Here is a 15,026-nt window from a genome sequence, read left to right on the forward strand (position 1 = left end):
TCTGCATCCAAGCCTAAATACGTGGGTTTTGCCCTTGGAAAGGCTTCAGAATTCTGATCAATGCAATCACCAATTAAGATCCTAGAAGACTGATGAAGCATGGGACCCACATCTTGACAGGTGAGGGAATCTAGATGCAGAATAAGACACATTTTCAGACACAGGCAAAATGTAGATTTGTGTTGCTTGACCATGCATATTTATTACAAAGGCTATCATTTTCTTTCTTTTTTAATGAGGTGGGGGGGGGTGTGGGAAGTAGAGAAGACAGAGATGGGGAAAAGGAAAAAAAAATGGCTGTCACTAAGACATCTTAAAAAAAAAAAACTAGACAAATGAGAACAGAAGGCCAGAAAGAAACATTGGAACCTTTGAAAAATGCGGACTGAATTTATTAAATATTAAAAAAAAATCTGAACTATAGATGACAAAGATCAACAGGTGCATGAACAACCCCCTTTTTCTGTCTTATGACGTACATGGAAATGTTTGTTTGATCGGGCGTTTTTGGAAGCCAGAATAATAATAAATGAATGAATGAAAACATAAAGGTACAAAAATAAGAGGTATTTTATAGACCAGCTCTTCTTTCCCGACCACCACCCACCCATCCCACCTTCTGGGCCGCGCTCCTCTGAGGGAGGCAGGGGAGGAAGAGAGGGGGAGGGCATGGTGGATCCGCGTTGTGTGGGGCCGCAAAGGTGGGAGGGGGATCACAGGATGCATTCCCGGAGGACCTCCATCCCTCCGGACAGAGGCTTGGGAACATTCATGGGTAATGTCCAAACGGCCCTGGACGAAGGTCTGAGAGTGTGGGCAGCCCGCACATCTACACCGCCCCACCCCCACCCCCACCCCGGGTTCTGGGGAGGGAAGGGTGGGAGTAAAGGGGACACCATGCAGGCCCTTACTTACCTCTCCCACACATGGGACTCCCACGGGGGATCAGGCAGGCCTGGGGTCCGCGCCGGGGGTCGGATGGAGCTTGTGCTGCTGGCAGCGTCTTTTCACATAATGCGCAACACCACAGCCCTGGAGAAAGCCGCAGAAAGGAGGAGACCTGTGACATCACGTCGGGAGGTGGGGATTGATTCAGCCAATGGAACGCGAGTCTTGAGAAGGGGCGGGGGGGGGTGGGTGCGGTGGTGTGTGTGTGCAGCCCCCCCACAGAACAAATCAGTCAGCCAGTCAATCAATGTTTGCTGAACATTGTCTCCCGCACAGGGCCAGAGCTGGAAGACAGAAAGGACATAATACAAACCAGAAAAAAAAAGATCATCTCATCGAATAAACTGATAAAATGACCCAACATACAGAAACTTTAAGGATTCAGGAAATGCAATCCTAATGTACAATTTATCTTTCCAAATATATTCATGAATAAAAGAAAAAACCTGGAAAAGAAACAAATAGAAAAATCCCCAACTGAACATAAAGAAAAATTCTGGAAATAAAAAAAGAAATAAATTATATCTCGGCAAAGTAAACAGCTAATTGCTTTTTAAAGGACTACCAAATTGCCAGGATTTTTTTAAATTGAAAAAAAGGATGAAGATCAGTCAGTCAATTAACATTTAATAAGCGCCTACTATATGCCAGACACTGTGCTAAGCACTGGGGATAGAAAAAGGGGAAAAAGACAGTCTCTGCCCTCAGAGCTCACAATCTAAGGGGGGAAGATAATAAGCAAACAAATATGTATAAACGAGCTACCTACAGGTAAGAAATAATGAACAGAGAGAAGACATTAGAATTCAGAAGGGTTGGGAAAAGCTTCCTGTAAAAGATGGGATTTTAGTTGGGACTTGAAGGAAGCCAGGGAAGCCAAGAAGCAGAGATGAGAGGGGAGAGCATTCCAGGCAGGGAGGACAGTCAGAGAAAATGCCCGAAGCCAGAGATGGAGGGTCTTGGTGGGGGAACAGCCAGAAGGCCAGTGTCAGTGGATTGAAGACAATATGGAAGAGAATAAAGTGTTAAACCTGAAAATTTGGTTGAAGGAAACAACAGAGCTAGGTGATAGAAAAATCCATGTTGTTTATTATTTTCCCTTAAAGCATAGCAGAGCTAGCTTACTTGTAGGTACAAGGAGTCAGACTATAAACTCTGGCTGCCTGAACAAAGCAATGAGAAAACTTATATACGTTATTTTAGCAGAGCTAGCAAGCCTGTATGACCTCATTTTTATGACCCCCATGTATGTTTAACCATGATACAACAAGAGGATTTTCCCTAATGGAATAGATTGTAAATACAACAAATTAGATAGTTGTCAAAGTGTCAATTGGATTTGCAACCCCAGGATCTCTGTGTTTAATTGGCCATTAACATTCCACAACATAGTATATGCCCATAAAATATTAAGATAAGGAAAAGTCACATAATTCAAGATAGTGTCTGGGGTCAAGGTTTTCACCCTTAATGGCCATGGACAGAGCAAGAAATGCTCCATCTGGATTTGTTGATACAAGATAGAGATATCTCTGAGCTTACTCAGAGAACAAAGAGACTGTTAGGATCAGGCTTTTCTTCTGGTTAAGTAGTTCAGGCCCTGAGTCTTATTGAAATTACAAAAATGATATAAAATAGTATAATATTTTCCACAAAGGTGTAAGAAGATTGGGAAGCTGGGAGGGGGCTAGGTTAGAAAGGGCATTGAATGCCAAACAGAGGATTTTGTGTTTGATCTTGGAGGCAATAGGGAGCCACTGGAATTTATTTATGTGTGTGTGTGGTGGGGGTGGGGGTTGTGATGCAGGGGAGGTATAGTCTGACCTGTACTTTAGGATAATCACTTTGCTGGGTGAATGGAGGATAGATTGGAATGGGGAGAGACTGGAGGCAGATGAAAGAAAGGAAAGTACTAGAAACTCTTTTGCCCAATTTTATGCCAGCAAACTGAGAAATGGATGAATATTTACAAAAACATAAAGTATTCAGATTAACATAACAAAAGAAATGAACAAACCATAAATGAACTTGCAAAGGCTGGAGATGGGAGAGAAGGAACCCAAGGAGCAAATGGATTTGCAAGTGATATCTAGAAAAAATTTTTTTTTAAAAACAACTAACTTTGGTTTTACATAAATTGTCTCAACATAAAGAAACTCCTGTGACAAAAATATGAATTCAAGTATCAAAAACCAGGGCAAGAAAAGTCAAAGAAAGAATATGATAGACCATTCTCTCTGACGAATATCAGTACAAAAATAGTGAATAAAATATTGGCAAAGAAGCTACCAGAATATATTACAAAGATTTTGCTGTGGCCTGCTTGCATTTATACTAGAAATGTCATTCTGGTTCAATATTAAGAAAAATTTTGAATAGAAGTCACATTACTAACAAAAACAAGAAAAATACATAATTATATAAATAGATACTGTGTCATCTTGATTTTAGATAGTGTTTTTAATAGTATTTTATTTTTTCCAATTACATATAAAGGCAATTTGTGACATTCATTTTTAAATAAAACTTTTAGTTCCAAATTTTCTCTCCCCTTCCCTTTCCTCCCCACTTTGATATAGCAATTTGATATAGATCATATATGTGCAGTCCTGTAAAGCATATTTCCCTATTAGGCATATTGTGAAAGAAGAAACAAAACAAAATGAAAAAAGCCGAGAAAAAAATAAAGTGAAAATACTATGCTACAATCTGCATTCAGACTCTGTCAGTTTTTCTCTGGTGTTGGATAGAATTTCACATCAGGTATCTTATGGAATCGTCTTGGATCATTGTATTGTTGAGAAGAGCTAAGTCTATCAAAGTTGGTCGTGGCACAATGTTGCTGTTACTACGTACAATTTTCTCCTGGTTCTATTCACTTCACTCAGCATCAGTTCATGTAAGTCTTTTGAGGTTTTTCTGAAATCTGCTTGCTCATCATTTCTTATAGCACAATAGTATTCCATTACATTCATATATCCCAACTTGTTCAGCCATTCACCAATTGATGGACATCTCCTCATTTGGCATCATCCTTGCCATCACAAAAAGAGCTGCTTTAAATATTTTTGTACATGTATGTCCTTTTCCCTTTTTTATGGTTCTCTTTGGAATATAGACCTAGAAGTGGTATTGCTGGATCAAAGGGTATTACAGTGTGATTGCTTTTTGGGAATGGTTCCAAATTGCTCTCCAGAATGGTTGGATCAGTTCACCACTCAACCAACAGTGCATTAGTATGCCAATTTTCCCATATCTCCTCCAACATTTTTCTGATAAGTGTGGAGTGGTACTTCAGAGTTGTTTCAATTTGCATTTCTCTAAACAATAGTGACTTAGAGCATTTTTTCATATGACTGCATCTGAAAACTGCCTTTTCATATCCTTTGATCATTTATCAATTGGGGAATGACTTGTATTCTTATAAATTTGATTCAGTTCTCTATATATTTGAGAGATGAAGCCTTTATCAGAGATACTTGCTATAAAAGTGGTTTTCCTGCTTTCTTCTTTCCTTTTAATCTTGGTTGTATTGATTTTGTTTCTGCCAAAACTTTTACATTTAATGTCATCAAAACTATGTTTTGCATATTATAATGCTTTCATATAATGTCTCTTGTTTGGTCATAAATTCTTCCCTTCTCCATAAATCTGACAGGCAAATGATTCCTTTCTCTATTAATTTTTCTTATGTCATCACCCTTTATTTCTAAATCATGTACCCATTTTGACCTTATTATATGATGTAAGGTGTTGATCTATACCTAGTTTCAAGATTTACCAGTTTTGAGATACTGTTTTTGAGATTTTCCAAGAGGTTTTGTCAAATAGTAAGTTCTTAAACAAGAAGCTGGAGTGTTTGTGTTTATCAAACAGTAGCTTACTATAGTCATTGACTACTGTGTCTTGTGTACCTAACCTATTTCACTGAAGCACCACTCTATTTCTTAGCCAGTACTAAATAAGTTTAATGATTGTCATTTTATAACTTTAGATTTGGTATGGCAAGGCTACCTTCTTTTGCATTTTATCATTAATTCTCTTGATATTCTTGACCTTGTGTTCTTCTAGACAATCTTTGTTATTTTTTTCTATCTATAAAATAATTTTTGGTAGTTTGGTATGGCACCGAAAAAGTAAACTAATTTAGGTACAATTGTCACTTTTATTATATTGGCTTAGCCTACCCATGAGTAAATAATGTCTCTAGTTGTTTAGATCTGACTATATTGGTGTGAAAAATATTTTGTAATTGTGTTCATATAGTTCCTGGGTTTGTCTTGGCAGGTAGACTGCCAAGTATTTTTTTTGTTGTCTATAGTGATTTTAAATGGAATTTCTCTATCTATCCCTTGCTGGTAGACTTTGTTGGTAATATATAGAAATGAAATTATTTATATGGCTTTATTTTGTATCCTGAAACTTTGCTAAAGTTGCTAATTATTTTAAGTAGTTTTCTATTTGATTCTCTAGGATTCTATAACTATACCATCATGTCCTCTGCAAAGAGTGATAATTTTTTTCTCCTTACCTACTCTAATTCCTTCAATTTCTTTTTCTTCTCTTATTGCTAAAGCTAGCATTTCTAATTTGAATAGAGGGGATAGTTGGCATCCTTGCTTCACCCCTGATCTTAGTGGCAAGGCTTCTAGCTTATCCCCACTACAGACAATGCTTGCTGATGATTTTAGATAGCTACTACTTATCATTTTAAGGACAGGTCCATTTATTTCTATGTGCTCTCTCTCTCCCTCCTTCTCTCTCTCTCTCTCTCTCTCTCTCTCTCTCTCTCTCTCTCTTTCTCTCTCTCTCTCTCAAAAAAAATGGGTGCTGTATTTTGTCTAAAGCTTTTTCTGCATCTATTGAGATGCTGTTAGTTTTGTTTTTGATATGGTTAATTATGCTGATAGTTTTCCTCATATTGAACCAGATCTGCAGTCCTGATCTAAATCCCACCTGGTAATAGTATATGATCTTAGTGACGTATTGCTACACTATTTTATATTTTTTACATCAATATTCATTAGTGAAATTCATACATACTTTTCTTTCTGTTTTATCTCTTCATGGTTTAGGTATAAACACTATATTTGTGTTATTAAATGAATTTAATAGGACTAAATCACCTATTTTTCCAAATAGTTCATATAGTATTGGAATGAATTATTCTTTAACTGTTTGGTAGAATTCTTTCGTATATTAATCTGGCCCTGAGGATTTTCTGTAAAGAGTTCATTGATAACTCAATCAATTTATTTTTCTAAAATGTGGTTACTTAAATATTCTATTTCCCCTTCTGTTAACCTGAGCAGTTTGTATTTTGTAAATATTCATCCATTTAACTTAAAATGTCAGATTTCTTGACAAACAATTGGACAAAATAACTCTTAATTATTGCTTTAATTTTCCCTTCATTGGTGGTGAATTCACCTTTTTCTTTTTTGATGCTGGTAATTTGATTTTCTTCTTTTTTTAAAAATCAAATTAACCAATGTTTTATCTATTTTATTGGTTTCTCCCCCCCCCCCCCCCCCCCACAAAACCAGGTCTTTGTTTTATTTCTTGGCTTAGTTGTTTTCTTACTTTCAATTTTATTAACATGTCCTTTGATTTTCAGGATTTCCAATTTGGTGTTTAACTGGGTTTTTTTAATTTGTTCTTTTTGTAGCTGTTTTAGTTGCATGTCCAATTCATTGTTCTCCTTTTTCTCTATTTTATTCATGTAAGCATTTAGAGGTATAAAATTTGCCCTAAGAACGGTGTTGGCTGCATCCCATAAATTTTGGTATGTTGTCTCATTACTGTCATTATCTTTGATGAAATTATTGATTGTTTCTATGATTTGTTCTTTAACCCACTCATTCTTTAGGATTACATTATTTAGCTTCCAATTAATTTTTAATCTATCTTTCTATAGCTCTTTATTACATGTAATTTTTATTGCATCATGATGTGAAAAGGTTGCATTTAACATTTCTGCCTTTCTGCAATGGAATGTGACATTTTTATGCCCTAATACATGGTCAGTTTTTTGTGTAGGTACCATGTAACAATGAGAAAAAGGTATATTGCTTAGTATCCCTATCAATTTTCTACAGAGGTCTATCAAATCTAACTTTTCTGAAATTCTATTCACGTCCTTAACTTCCTGTTTATTTTGTGGTTAGATTTATCTAGTTCTGAGAGGGGAATCTTGAGGTCCCCACTAGTACAGTTTTGCTGTCCCTTTCCTCTTGTAACTCCCTTAACTTTTCCTCTAAGAAATTTGAATGCTGGAGGGAGCCAGGATGGTGGCGAGAAAGCAGGGACTTTTGTGAGCTCCCCGCCAGGTTCCTCCAAAAACCTATACAAATGGCTCGGAACAAATTCTAAACCTGCAGAACACACAAAATAGCAGAGGGAAACAGGACTCCAGCCCAGGACAGCCTGGATGATCTCTGGGTGAGGTCCATCATGCATGGAGCTGGGAGCAGAGGGGAGTGGAGCCCAGTGTGGGCAGCGGCAGGACCAACCAGACCAGGAGCTGGGTGGAACAGGCCCTAACACCCTAAATCAGTGAGCTGTGGCAATTATCAGACTTCTCAACCCACTAACACAAAGACAACAGAGAAGGTTAGTGGGAAAAGCTGCGGGGAACAGAGTGAAAGAAAGAGTTCCCGGTTTGGCCACTGCCCCAGGGGCAGCAGGTGTGTTTCAGCTACAGAACTACAGCTGCAGTTGCTTCAGGCCCCAGGCCACCTGGTGGGAGGAATTAAGTGGCAGATCAGAGCAGGAGTGAAGAGCCTGCTGAAGATCTGCATCAGGTCCAGGTTGATGGTTCTTGTGGGAGGAGGAGGGCTGGTGTGGCAGAAGTGGCTGTATAGAAATAGCTCTGAAAACAACAGTGCATCTCCTCAAGCTTGGAACAAAGTACTCTTTTGTCTACAAGCAGTCATACCCCGATGAAAAACTCAAGGGTCAAGTAAGTTGACTGGGAACATGGCCAGGCAGAGAAAATGGACTCAGATTCAGTCTCAGACTTTGGAATCTTTCTTTGGTGACAAAGAAGACCAAAACACACAGCTAGAAGAAGTCAACAAAGTCAAAGAGCCTACATCAAAAGCCTCCAAGAAAAACATTCTCAGGCCACGGAAGAGCTCAAAAAGGATTTGGAAAAGCAAGTTAGAGAAGCAGAGGAAAAATTGGGAAGAGAAACGAGAATGATGTGAGAAAACCATGAAAAACAAGTCAATGACTTGCTAAAGGAGACCCAAAAAAATACTGAAAAATACACTGAAGAAAACAACACCTTAAAAAATAGACTAACTCAAATGGCAAAAGAGCTCCAAAAAGCCAATGAGGAGAAGAATGCCTTGAAAGGCAGAATTAGCCAAATGGAAAAGGAGGTCCAAAAGACCACTGAAGAAAACACTGCCTTAAAAAAAATTAGAATGGAGCAAGTAGGAGCTAGTGACTTTATGAGAAGGCAAGATATTATAAAACAGAGCCAAAGGAATGAAAAAATAGAAGACAATGTGCAATATCTCATTGGAAAAACCACTGACCTGGAAAATAGATCCAGGAAAGATAATTTAAAAATTATTGGACTACCTGAAAGTCATGATAAAAAAAGAGCCTAGATATCATCTTTCAAGAAATTATCAAGGAGAACTGTCCTGATACTCTAGAGCCAGAGGGTCAAATAGAAGTTGAAAGAATCCACTGATTGTCTCTTGAAAAAGATCCCAAAAAGTAAACTCCTAGGAATATTGTCGTCAAATTCCAGAGCTCCCAGATCAAGGAGAAAATATTGCAAGCAGCCATAAAGAAACGATTTAAGTACTGTGGAAACATAATCAGAATAACCCAAGATCTAGCAGCTTCTACATTAAGGGATCACAGGGCTTGGAATACGATATTCTGGAGGTCAATAGAGCTAGGATTAAAACGAAGAACCACTTACCCAGAAAAACTGAGTATAATGCTCCAAGGCAAAATATGGATTTTCAATAAAATAAAGGATTTCCAAGCTTTCTCAATGAAAAGATCAGAGCTGAATAGAAAATTTGACTTTCAAATACAAGAATCAAGAGAAGCATGAAAAGGTAAACAATAAAGAGAATTCATAAGGGACACTAAAGTTGAACTGTTTTGTTTCTCAGTGTTAGGGTAGTTGAGGGAATATACATATATATATATATATGCATATATATATGCATATATATATGTAGACAGAGGGCACAGGGTGAGCTAAATATGAAGGAATTATATCTAAAAAATTAAATTAAATTAAGGGGTGAGAGAGGAATATATTGAGAGAGCTAGAAAAGGAGAGATAGTATGGGGCAAATTTTCTCACATAAAAGTGGCAAGAAAAAGCAGTTCTGTAGGAAGAGCGGGCAGGTGAGGGGGAATGAGTGAATCTTGCTCTCATTAGATTTGACTTAAGGATGGAATAACATACACACTCAACTGGGTACCTTACCTCACAGGAAAGTAGGGAGGAAGATAATAAGAGAAGGGGGATGATAGAAGGGAAGGCAGATTGGGGAAGAGGTAATCAAAAGCAAACGCTTTTGAAAAAGGGAGAAAATTGAATAAAGGGGGCAGGATAGGATGGAGGGAAATATAGTTAGTCTTTCACAACATGGCTGTTGTGGAAGTGTTTTACATGATGATACATATGTGGCATATGTTTAATTGCTTGTCTTCTCAAGAAGAGTGGGTGGGGAGGGAGGGAAAAGGGGAGAGAATTTGGAACTCAGAGTCCTGAAAACAAATACTCAGAAAAAGTTGTTTTTACATGCAACTGGGAAATAAGATATACAGGCAATGGAGTATAGAAATCTGTCTTGCACAACAAGAAAGTAAGGGGAAAGGAGATAAGGGGGGGAGTGGAGTGACAGAAGGGAGGGCAGACTGGGGAAAGGGGCAATCAGACTATATGCCACCTTGGAGTGGGGGGAGGTTAGAAATGGGGAGAAAATTTGTAACTCGAAATCTTTTGAAATCAATGTTGAAAACTAAAAATATTAAATAAATAATAATAAAAATGAAATTAATAAAAAAGAGAAAGAAAAGATATTAAAGGAATTAGAATAGCAAAGAAGAAACTAAGTTAACACTCTTTGCAGATGGCATGATGATTTACTTAGAAAATCCTAGAGAATCAAGTAAAAAACTACTGGAAATAATAAAAAAAACTTTAGCAACTTGAAAGGATGTATAATAAACCCAAATAAATCCTCGGCATTGCTATACATTACTAACAAAGCCCAACAGCAAGAGACGAAAAGGGAAATTCCATTTAAAGTTACTGTAGACACTATAAAATATTTGGGACTCTACCTACCAAGACAAACCCAGAGTCTGTATGCACATAATTATGAAACACTTCTTTTTTTTATTTAATATATTTAGTTTTCAGCATTGATTATCACAAGAGTTTGAATTACAAATTTTCTCCCCATTTCTACCCTCCCCCCATTCCAAGATGGTGTATATTCTGGTTGCTCTGTTCGCCAGTCAGCCCTCCCTTCGGTCACCCCACTGCCCTCCCATCCCCTTTTCCCTTCCTTTCTTGTAGGTCAAGATAAATTTCTATGCCCCATTGCCTGTGTATCTTATTTTCTAGCTGCATGAAAAGACTTTTTTTTTTGTTTTTGAACATCTGTTTTTAAAACTTTGACTTCCAAATTCTCTCCCCTCTTCCCTTCCCACCCACCCTCCCTAAGAAGTCAAGCAATTCAACATAGGCCACATTCGTATCATTATGTATAACCCTTCCACGATACTCATGTTGTGAAAGACACTATATTTTGCTCCTTTCTAACCTATCCCACTTTATTGAATTTTCTCCCTTGACCGTGTCCTTTTTTGAAAGTGTTTGTTTTTGATTACCTCCACCACCATCTGCCCTCCCTTCTATCATCCCCCCTTTTTTAATCTTCTTCCTCCTTTTTTCCTTTGGAGTAAGATACCCAATTGAGTATGTATGGTATTCGCTCCTCAGGTCAAATCTGATGAGAGCACGATTCATGCATTCCCCCTCACCTGCCTTCTCTTCTCTTCCTGCAGAACAGCTTTTTCTTGCCACTTTTATATGAGATAATTTACCCCATTCTCTCTCTCCCTATCTCCCTCTCTCAATATATTCCTTTCTCATCCCTTAATTTGATTTTATTTCTTTTAGATATCTTCCCTTCATCTTCAACTCACCTTGTGCCCTCTCTCTCTCTCTCTCTCTCTCTCTCTCTCTCTCTCTATATATATATATATATATATATATATATATATACATATATACACACACATACATATATACATACATACACACTCACATATACATATATATATACATAAACATATATATATATATATATACACATATATATGTATATTCCCTTCAGATACCCTAATACTGAGGTCTCATGAATCATACATGTCATCTTTCCATGTAGGAATGTAAACAAAACAGTTCAAGTAAGTTCCTTGCAATTTCTTTTTCTTGTTCTTTTTCTTGATTACCTTTTCATGTTTCTCTTTATTCTTGTGTTTGAAAGTCAAATTTTCTATTCAGCTCTGGTCTTTTCACTGAGAAAGCTTGAAAGTCCTCTATTTTATTGAAGGTCTATATTTTGCATTGGAACATGATACTCAGTTTTGCTGGGTAGGTGATTCTAGGTTTTAATCCTAACTCCATTGACCTCCAGAATATCATATTCCAAGCCCTTCGATCTCTTAATGTAGAAGCTGCCAGATGTTGGGTTATTCTGATTGTGTTTCCACAATACTCAAATTGTTTCTTTCTGGCTGCTTGCAATATTTTCTCCTTGATCTGGGAGCTCTGGAATTTGGTGACAATATTCCTAGGAGATTTCTTTTTGGGATCTATTTGAAGAGGCAATCAGTGGATTCTTTCAATTTCTATTTTGCCCTGTGGTTCTAGAATATCAGGGAAGTTCTCCTCGATGATTTCTTGAAAGATGATATCTAGGCTCTTTTTTTGATCATGGCTTTCAGGGAGTTCAATAATTTTTACATTATCTCTCCTGGATCTATTTTCCAAGTCAGTGGTTTTTCCAGTGAGATATTTCACATTGTTTTCCTCTTTTTCATTCCTTTGGTTCTGTTTTATAATATCTTGATTTCTCATAAAGTCACTAGCTTCCACTTGCTCCAATCTAATTTTTAAGGTAGTATTTTCTTCAGTGGTCTTTTGGACCTCCTTTTCCATTTGGCTAATTCTGCCTTTCAAGGCATTCTTCTCCTCATTGGCTTTTTGGAGCTCTTTTGCCATTTGAGTTAGTCTATTTTTTAAGGTGTTGTTTTCTTCAGTGTATTTTTCAGTATTTTTTGGTGTCTCCTTTAGCAAGTCATTGACTTGTTTTTCATGGTTTTCTCGCATCCTTGTCATTTCTCTTCCCAATTTTTCCTCTACTTCTCTATCTTGCTTTTCCAAATCCTTTTTGAGCTCTTCCATGGCCTGAGACCAGTTCATGTTTTTTTTGAGGCTTTTGTTGTAGGCTCTTTGACTTTGTTGACTTCTTCTGGCTGTATGTTTTGGTCTTCTTTGTCACCAAAGAAAGATTCCAAAGTCTGAGACTGAATCTGGGTGCGTTTTTGCTGCCTGGCCGTATTCCCAGCCAACTAACCTGACCCTTGAGTTTTTCATCTGGGTATGACTGCTTGTAGAGTTAAGAGAACTGTCTTCCAAGCTTGGAGGGATGTGCCAGCCCTGCCATACCAGCAGTCCTCCTTCCCCAAGAACCCCCAACCCAGACTGGACTTAGATCTTCAGCAGGATGTGCACTCCTGCTCTGATCCGCCACTTAATTCCTCCCACCAGGTGGGCCTGGGGCCAGAAGCAACTGCAGCACTAGTTCTGTAGCTGCCCCACCTCCACTGCCCCCGGGGCGGTGACCAAACCCCCAAACTCCTTCTCTTCCCGCAGCTTTTCCCACCAAACCTTTCTGTTGTCTTTGGTGTTTGTGGGTTGAGAAGTCTGGTAACTGCTGCAGCTCACTGATTCAGAGCACTAGGGCATGCTCCGCCTGGCTCCTGGTCTGGTTGGTCCGTGCCATCCATGCTGGGCTCTGCTTCGCTCGGCTCTGCTCCCAGCTCTGTGTGGGATAGACCTCACCCAGAGACCATCCAGGCTGTCCTGGGCTGGAGTCCTGCTTCCCTCTGGTATTTTGTGGGTTCTGCAGTTCTAGAATTGGTTCAGAGACATTTTTTATAGGTTTTTGGGGGGACTCGGCAGGGAACTCACACTAGTCCCTGCTTTCCAGCCGCCATCTTGTCTCCACCCCCATGAAACACTTTTCACACAAATAAAGTCAGATATAAATAAATGGAAAAACATCAGTTGCTCATGGTTAGGCCAAGCTAATATAATAAAAAATAACAATTTTACCTAAATTAATTTACTTATTCAGTGGCACACCAATCAAACTACCAAAATTATTTTACAGAGCTGGATAAAATAATAACAAAATTCATCTGCAAGAACAAGAGGTCCCAAATTTCAATGGAATTTGTTGGGAGCCAGCTATATCCTGTTTAGGCCTTTTAGACCTCTGCAAGGCAGGGTCAATTGAGAATGGGTCTATGCACATGCAAGTAACAGGTAAGAGGATTAATTATAACTAGGCTTACTGGGGGATTGTAGAAATTTTAGAGATTTAGAGTGTTAGAAAAGTAGATTTAGAAAATTTAACTATGGGGCAGATACAATTTAAGGATAGGTATCTGTATCTGCAAGTATTAAGAAAAATTGTAACAGAAAGAGGTTTTTGTATAACAGAAGAGCAAAAACAAGAAGGTACAAGTAATTTAGAAAGATGGGAGATTATTGAAAAACAGATGAGTAAAAGATTAAGGGAGGATGGACTAGAACACTTTCCAATGTCAGCCTTTTCCATATGGAACGTTTTAAAAATATGTGTAACTCCAGAAGGAAAAGTTCCTATGGTACAAAGAACAATTAAGCATGATATTGGTGTTGGGAGAGATCTTGTGAGCCACAGCCCAGGGATGGATGACAATAACCCACTGCAGGGTAGACTAGCTAACTGGGAATTATCAAAGTAGAAAGGGAAAAGAAAAATGCTGGATTTCTAGAAATCCTTTTTGTGCATCCTGTCATTTTCTGTCTGTATCTGTTTTGTGTTATGTGTCTCTGTGAAGAGAGTATGTTATCTGACTCTTTGTTGTTAAAGTTGTTGAAATAAGAAAATGCCCTTTCTCTCTCCCTTCATTCCAATTCTGGCCAAATTTGGAAAGTGAAGAGAGATAAGAAAGAAAAGAGTTAAGTGAAATGTGTTACTCCTAAATTTGATGTTTAAGATAAAATTCAGAATTTATTATACTATTTGGTATTAAGGCAATTTCAAAAAATGCATAGATCTGAAAAAGAGACACTTTGAGTTTCCCAGCATGGGGGAGAAGGGACAAGGTGCCACTGGATCTTTTCCAGAGTCCCACTCACCTTGGCTGGAGGATTCAAGGTTCTCACTTTCAAAAAAGTTTTTAAGGAGTGAACAGAGAAGTAAAATTTACTCGAGTTAAAATTAGAATCGTTAAGATCTTTTCCCTGTCTTGGACTGAGCCAGAGCTGCAATGGAAGTTAGATAAGGTAAAAATTCTTTAGCAGATTCTGTTAACCATAGATAATCTGACAAAGCATATGAAACCTTTTTCAAAATACTAATACACTTATGAAAGTGAAGAAAATTCAGTTTAAAAGACAAAAGATATATATTTTTTCTATATCCCCCCTCCAATCTATCTGTAGACTCCTGGGGGGGGGGGCGCAGTTAAGAATTCCAGCTCAATGTCAGAAGTACATACAAACATGTTTTATTTCATGTGTGGTTAATAAGAATCACCATGAGACTAGTATAAATAAAAAACTGGAAAAAGGACTTTAAAAAAATCTATAACATGATTTCCCAATTTTTTGAATTAAGAACTTTAGTAATGATCCTATAAACAGAATTGGAAAATAGTTAATAACATAAAGGTATTAAATAAATAAATAGAATTAATAAATAGTTGTTTTTGTATACAACTACAGAAATATTTATGTGCAATTTAGT

The 15,026-nt window shown here is 37.7% G+C and overlaps 1 protein-coding gene across 2 annotated transcripts in view; it reads right to left on the bottom strand.

The window, feature by feature from the left end:
- The window catches only part of LOC118832655 (E3 ubiquitin-protein ligase DTX3L-like), a 33,961-nt gene extending 32,910 nt beyond the window's left edge, over positions 1 to 1,051 (bottom strand). For both annotated transcript variants that reach the window (XR_005009227.1, XM_036739988.1), the window contains exon 1: positions 916 to 1,051. The gene's annotated coding sequence lies outside the window, so the exon portion shown is untranslated. The remainder of the gene's footprint in view (positions 1 to 915) is intronic.
- Positions 1,052 to 15,026: the final 13,975 nt, after the last annotated feature.

The sequence above is a fragment of the Trichosurus vulpecula genome, chromosome X, assembly GCF_011100635.1.
Source record: "Trichosurus vulpecula isolate mTriVul1 chromosome X, mTriVul1.pri, whole genome shotgun sequence".
Classification (NCBI taxonomy): Eukaryota; Metazoa; Chordata; class Mammalia; order Diprotodontia; family Phalangeridae; genus Trichosurus; species Trichosurus vulpecula.